This window comes from Mesocricetus auratus, unplaced genomic scaffold (assembly GCF_017639785.1).
Source record: "Mesocricetus auratus isolate SY011 unplaced genomic scaffold, BCM_Maur_2.0 contig_11443_pilon_obj, whole genome shotgun sequence".
NCBI classification, from domain to species: Eukaryota; Metazoa; Chordata; class Mammalia; order Rodentia; family Cricetidae; genus Mesocricetus; species Mesocricetus auratus.
Window position 1 is genome coordinate 1 of NW_024430380.1, and position 6982 is coordinate 6982.

General features: G+C 41.5%; 4 non-coding genes across 4 annotated transcripts; all 4 read right to left on the minus strand.

Moving 5' to 3' along the window:
• Positions 1–555: 555 nt before the first annotated feature.
• LOC121138049 lies at positions 556–634 on the minus strand. The gene has a single exon (XR_005875271.1). It is a non-coding gene; the product is annotated as a small nucleolar RNA SNORD115 (small nucleolar RNA).
• A 1667-nt stretch (positions 635–2301) lies between these two features.
• LOC121138050 lies at positions 2302–2380 on the minus strand. Its single transcript, XR_005875272.1, has one exon. It is a non-coding gene; the product is annotated as a small nucleolar RNA SNORD115 (small nucleolar RNA).
• Positions 2381–4047: 1667 nt separating this feature from the next.
• LOC121138051 lies at positions 4048–4126 on the minus strand. Its single transcript, XR_005875273.1, has one exon. It is a non-coding gene; the product is annotated as a small nucleolar RNA SNORD115 (small nucleolar RNA).
• Positions 4127–5793: 1667 nt separating this feature from the next.
• On the minus strand, positions 5794–5872 carry LOC121138048. Its single transcript, XR_005875270.1, has one exon. It is a non-coding gene; the product is annotated as a small nucleolar RNA SNORD115 (small nucleolar RNA).
• Positions 5873–6982: the final 1110 nt, after the last annotated feature.

Genomic DNA, 6982 nt, shown 5'->3' on the forward strand with positions numbered 1-6982 from the left:
GACTGAACCTCTTGACCCATTTCCTGTGTCCCACCTTTTTGAAAATTCACTGCGCAATTATCTAATATCTACTAATTGGAATTCTAAATGATGAAGAATCCTTAATTTCCATTCGTTTTTCATGGCCTTAGTCCGATGGTATTCCCAAATGGAAGGGAGAGCCCAAGCTCTCTCACTTAAATTTCACTGGATTCCTAGAATGTCATGTTTTATAATGTTTGAAGTAGGATATCCAAAGGAGACCAGGTACTTCAGCTGATATTTCCACGTACCTGAATGTGAAATGATTGAGGCACCATGTCCGCATCTTCGTTCACTGAAATGCAGAAGAGAAGAAATGGAAATGATCAGAGTGCTGATGTGGGCCAGCTTGACATACATAGATTTTGCCAATAATGCCTTCCTTAGCAGGACTCATGCTCCGATAAAGATGAGCACTTGGACTTAAGAGGATTCACCAGAAGGGAAAAATGTTGGGTGAATGAGGCCCTTTACAATGGCCTATGTTGAAGGCCTAATGGGCCTATCCTCCATTTCTCCCCTGTCCTTTATTCTGGGCCTCAGCAGAACCATACTGAACATGATATTGTTGTCATCACCTCTCTTCATGACATTGGTTTGTCATCATAGACCCGTGTCCTCAGAAGGCAAAGCTATATCTGCTAGTGGGAAACAAACAGTGCTGCTTACCAGGATGACAAAGACCAACTATCTAGAAGGTAGGTCTCAGCAAGCTTCACACAAATGGTCAGCGGGAATAGGACTCCTGCAGGGTATCAAGCAGAAACAGTTGTCTCTGTCAAAGAAAATTTTATGGTTCCAAATTTGCAAGTCAGTGTCTGCAGAATTGCAATGCTCAGGTTTAGAAAGCCCAAATCGAGATTATGATGATTGGTTGCATTGATAATCAGTGCTTTGTGGTAGATAAAGATAAATTGCAAATGCGGTTACCTGTTGCAAAACCTATCCATGTTTAACCCTTCTCTGCTTTCATCCTCATCCTCACTGCAAGCATTAAATTCATGATATGACAGACAATTGGAAGGGCACATTATAGGACTGTAGAAAACATTTTACCATCTGATTATCCACTGTGTCTTACAAGTTCGAAGACTTCTCATCTGCTCTGCACAGAGCTATACTATTTCCCTCTCACATCACTGAGTAGTCACGATTGAAGGATGCATAAACTCAAGTTTCTTAATTGCCCAAGCACCACATGCATAGGATCACTTCACCTGTTCTTATGTCCAGTTAATTATCACATGAAGGATGGTGGACATTATATCTTGGGATGTCATTCATGTGTTTGAAATTTTATGAGAATTATGTGGGGTGAGTAGTATCCACAAGTTGCTGAGCCTGTGCATGTAGGCCAAGAGTGGAATGCCTGGACAGTTGCAAAATGTCAAACTGCTTCATGAGTCCTGATGCCTGATTGGCAGGACAAGTTCACTAATCCTAACATAAGAAAAGGTATCTGAATTTGCCTTACAACTGTGTACATTAGTCCGCTAGAAAACTGAGTCTCTGTCTCCTTTTTGACCCTCAGAAATGTAACATAGTGATCTAGCTGGAGTCCTGGGCCGTCACACTGGACACTCCTGAGCAGTATCTATGCAATATTAGAGCATGAAAACATCTTGGCACAGTGAGCACATGAAGCTCTTGATAAGGCCGCAACATTCGGTAAGGAAGATATTTGAAGAATACTTTCACCTATAAATGAGCTGTGCAAGGAAAATGGACTGAACCTCTTGACCCATTTCCTGTGTCCCACCTTTTTGAAAATTCACTGCGCAATTATCTAATATCTACTAATTGGAATTCTAAATGATGAAGAATCCTTAATTTCCATTCGTTTTTCATGGTCTTAGTCCGATGGTATTCCCAAATGGAAGGGAGAGCCCAAGCTCTCTCACTTAAATTTCACTGGATTCCTAGAATGTCATGTTTTATAATGTTTGAAGTAGGATATCCAAAGGAGACCAGGTACTTCAGCTGATATTTCCACGTACCTGAATGTGAAATGATTGAGGCACCATGTCCGCATCTTCGTTCACTGAAATGCAGAAGAGAAGAAATGGAAATGATCAGAGTGCTGATGTGGGCCAGCTTGACATACATAGATTTTGCCAATAATGCCTTCCTTAGCAGGACTCATGCTCCCATAAAGATGAGCACTTGGACTTAAGAGGATTCACCAGAAGGGAAAAATGTTGGGTGAATGAGGCCCTTTACAATGGCCTATGTTGAAGGCCTAATGGGCCTATCCTCCATTTCTCCCCTGTCCTTTATTCTGGGCCTCAGCAGAACCATACTGAACATGATATTGTTGTCATCACCTCTCTTCATGACATTGGTTTGTCATCATAGACCCGTGTCCTCAGAAGGCAAAGCTATATCTGCTAGTGGGAAACAAACAGTGCTGCTTACCAGGATGACAAAGACCAACTATCTAGAAGGTAGGTCTCAGCAAGCTTCACACAAATGGTCAGCGGGAATAGGACTCCTGCAGGGTATCAAGCAGAAACAGTTGTCTCTGTCAAAGAAAATTTTATGGTTCCAAATTTGCAAGTCAGTGTCTGCAGAATTGCAATGCTCAGGTTTAGAAAGCCCAAATCGAGATTATGATGATTGGTTGCATTGATAATCAGTGCTTTGTGGTAGATAAAGATAAATTGCAAATGCGGTTACCTGTTGCAAAACCTATCCATGTTTAACCCTTCTCTGCTTTCATCCTCATCCTCACTGCAAGCATAAAATTCATGATGTGACAGACAATTGGAAGGGCACATTATAGGACTGTAGAAAACATTTTACCATCTGATTATCCACTGTGTCTTACAAGTTCGAAGACTTCTCATCTGCTCTGCACAGAGCTATACTATTTCCCTCTCACATCACTGAGTAGTCACGATTGAAGGATGCATAAACTCAAGTTTCTTAATTGCCCAAGCACCCCATGCATAGGATCACTTCACCTGTTCTTATGTCCAGTTAATTATCACATGAAGGATGGTGGACTTTATAACTTGGGATGTCATTCATGTGTTTGAAATTTTATGAGAATCATGTGGGGTGAGTAGTATCCACAAGTTGCTGAGCCTGTGCATGTAGGCCAAGAGTGGAATGCCTGGACAGTTGCAAAATGTCAAACTGCTTCATGAGTCCTGATGCCTGATTGGCAGGACAAGTTCACTAATCCTAACATAAGAAAAGGTATCTGAATTTGCCTTACAACTGTGTACATTAGTCCGCTAGAAAACTGAGTCTCTGTCTCCTTTTTGACCCTCAGAAATGTAACATAGTGATCTAGCTGGAGTCCTGGGCCGTCACACTGGACACTCCTGAGCAGTATCTATGCAATATTAGACCATGAAAACATCTTGGCACAGTGAGCACATGAAGCTCTTGATAAGGCCGCAACATTCGGTAAGGAAGATATTTGAAGAATACTTTCACCTATAAATGAGCTGTGCAAGGAAAATGGACTGAACCTCTTGACCCATTTCCTGTGTCCCACCTTTTTGAAAATTCACTGCGCAATTATCTAATATCTACTAATTGGAATTCTAAATGATGAAGAATCCTTAATTTCCATTCGTTTTTCATGGTCTTAGTCCGATGGTATTCCCAAATGGAAGGGAGAGCCCAAGCTCTCTCACTTAAATTTCACTGGATTCCTAGAATGTCATGTTTTATAATGTTTGAAGTAGGATATCCAAAGGAGACCAGGTACTTCAGCTGATATTTCCACGTACCTGAATGTGAAATGATTGAGGCACCATGTCCGCATCTTCGTTCACTGAAATGCAGAAGAGAAGAAATGGAAATGATCAGAGTGCTGATGTGGGCCAGCTTGACATACATAGATTTTGCCAATAATGCCTTCCTTAGCAGGACTCATGCTCCGATAAAGATGAGCACTTGGACTTAAGAGGATTCACCAGAAGGGAAAAATGTTGGGTGAATGAGGCCCTTTACAATGGCCTATGTTGAAGGCCTAATGGGCCTATCCTCCATTTCTCCCCTGTCCTTTATTCTGGGCCTCAGCAGAACCATACTGAACATGATATTGTTGTCATCACCTCTCTTCATGACATTGGTTTGTCATCATAGACCCGTGTCCTCAGAAGGCAAAGCTATATCTGCTAGTGGGAAACAAACAGTGCTGCTTACCAGGATGACAAAGACCAACTATCTAGAAGGTAGGTCTCAGCAAGCTTCACACAAATGGTCAGCGGGAATAGGACTCCTGCAGGGTATCAAGCAGAAACAGTTGTCTCTGTCAAAGAAAATTTTATGGTTCCAAATTTGCAAGTCAGTGTCTGCAGAATTGCAATGCTCAGGTTTAGAAAGCCCAAATCGAGATTATGATGATTGGTTGCATTGATAATCAGTGCTTTGTGGTAGATAAAGATAAATTGCAAATGCGGTTACCTGTTGCAAAACCTATCCATGTTTAACCCTTCTCTGCTTTCATCCTCATCCTCACTGCAAGCATAAAATTCATGATGTGACAGACAATTGGAAGGGCACATTATAGGACTGTAGAAAACATTTTACCATCTGATCATTCACTGTGTCTTACAAGATCGAAGACTTCTCATCTGCTCTGCACAGAGCTATACTATTTCCCTCTCACATCACTGAGTAGTCACGATTGAAAGATGCATAAACTCAAGTTTCTTAATTGCCCAAGCACCCCATGCATAGGATCACTTCACCTGTTCTTATGTCCAGTTAATTATCACATGAAGGATGGTGGACTTTATAACTTGGGATGTCATTCATGTGTTTGAAATTTTATGAGAATTATGTGGGGTGAGTAGTATCCACAAGTTGCTGAGCCTGTGCATGTAGGCCAAGAGTGGAATGCCTGGACAGTTGCAAAATGTCAAACTGCTTCATGAGTCCTGATGCCTGATTGGCAGGACAAGTTCACTAATCCTAACATAAGAAAAGGTATCTGAATTTGCCTTACAACTGTGTACATTAGTCCGCTAGAAAACTGAGTCTCTGTCTCCTTTTTGACCCTCAGAAATGTAACATAGTGATCTAGCTGGAGTCCTGGGCTGTCACACTGGACACTCCTGAGCAGTATCTATGCAATATTAGACCATGAAAACATCTTGGCACAGTGAGCACATGAAGCTCTTGATAAGGCCGCAACATTCGGTAAGGAAGATATTTGAAGAATACTTTCACCTATAAATGAGCTGTGCAAGGAAAATGGACTGAACCTCTTGACCCATTTCCTGTGTCCCACCTTTTTGAAAATTCACTGCGCAATTATCTAATATCTACTAATTGGAATTCAAAATGATGAAGAATCCTTAATTTCCATTCGTTTATCATGGCCTTAGTCCGATGGTATTCCCAAATGGTAGTGAGAGCCCAAGCTCTCTCACTTAAATTTCACTGGATTCCTAGAATGTCATGTTTTACAATGTTTGAAGTAGGATATCCAAAGGAGACCAGGTACTTCAGCTGATATTTCCACGTACCTGAATGTGAAATGATTGAGGCACCATGTCCGCATCTTCGTTCACTGAAATGCAGAAGAGAAGAAATGGAAATGATCAGAGTGCTGATGTGGGCCAGCTTGACATACATAGATTTTGCCAATAATGCCTTCCTTAGCAGGACTCATGCTCCCATAAAGATGAGCACTTGGACTTAAGAGGATTCACCAGAAGGGAAAAATGTTGGGTGAATGAGGCCCTTTACAATGGCCTATGTTGAAGGCCTAATGGGCCTATCCTCCATTTCTCCCCTGTCCTTTATTCTGGGCCTCAGCAGAACCATACTGAACATGATATTGTTGTCATCACCTCTCTTCATGACATTAGTTTGTCATCATAGACCCGTGTCCTCAGAAGGCAAAGCTATATCTGCTAGTGGGAAACAAACAGTGCTGCTTACCAGGATGACAAAGACCAACTATCTAGAAGCTAGGTCTCAGCAAGCTTCACTCAAATGGTCAGCGGGAATAGGACTCCTGCAGGGTATCAAGCAGAAACAGTTGTCTCTGTCAAAGAAAATATTATGGTTCCAAATTTGCAAGTCAGTGTTTGCAGAATTGCAATGCTCTGGTTGAGAAAGCCCAAATCGAGATTATGATGATTGGTTGCATTGATAATCAGTGCTTTGTGGTAGATAAAGATAAATTGCAAATGCGGTTACCTGTTGCAAAACCTATCCATGTTTAACCCTTCTCTGCTTTCACCCTATCCTCACTGCAAGCATTAAATTCATGATATGACAGACAATTGGAAGGGCACATTATAGGACTGTAGAAAACATTTTACCATCTGATTATCCACTGTGTCTTACAAGTTCGAAGACTTCTCATCTGCTCTGCACAGAGCTATACTATTTCCCTCTCACATCACTGAGTAGTCACGATTGAAGGATGCATAAACTCAAGTTTCTTAATTGCCCAAGCACCACATGCATAGGATCACTTCACCTGTTCTTATGTCCAGTTAATTATCACATGAAGGATGGTGGACATTATATCTTGGGATGTCATTCATGTGTTTGAAATTTTATGAGAATTATGTGGGGTGAGTAGTATCCACAAGTTGCTGAGCCTGTGTATGTAGGCCAAGAGTGGAATGCCTGGACAGTTGCAAAAAGTCAAACTGCTTCATGAGTCCTGATGCCTGATTGGCAGGACAAGTTCACTAATCCTAACATAAGAAAAGGTATCTGAATTTGCCTTACAACTGTGTACTACAGTCCACTAGAATACTGAGTCTCTGTCTCCTTTTTGACCCTCAGAAATGTAACATAGTGATCTAGCTGGAGTCCTGGGCTGTCACACTGGACACTCCTGAGCAGTATCTATGCAATATTAGAGCATGAAAACATCTTGGCACAGTGAGCACATGAAGCTCTTGATAAGGCCGCAACATTCGGTAAGGAAGATATTTGAAGAATACTTTCACCTATAAATGAGCTGTGCAAGGAAAAT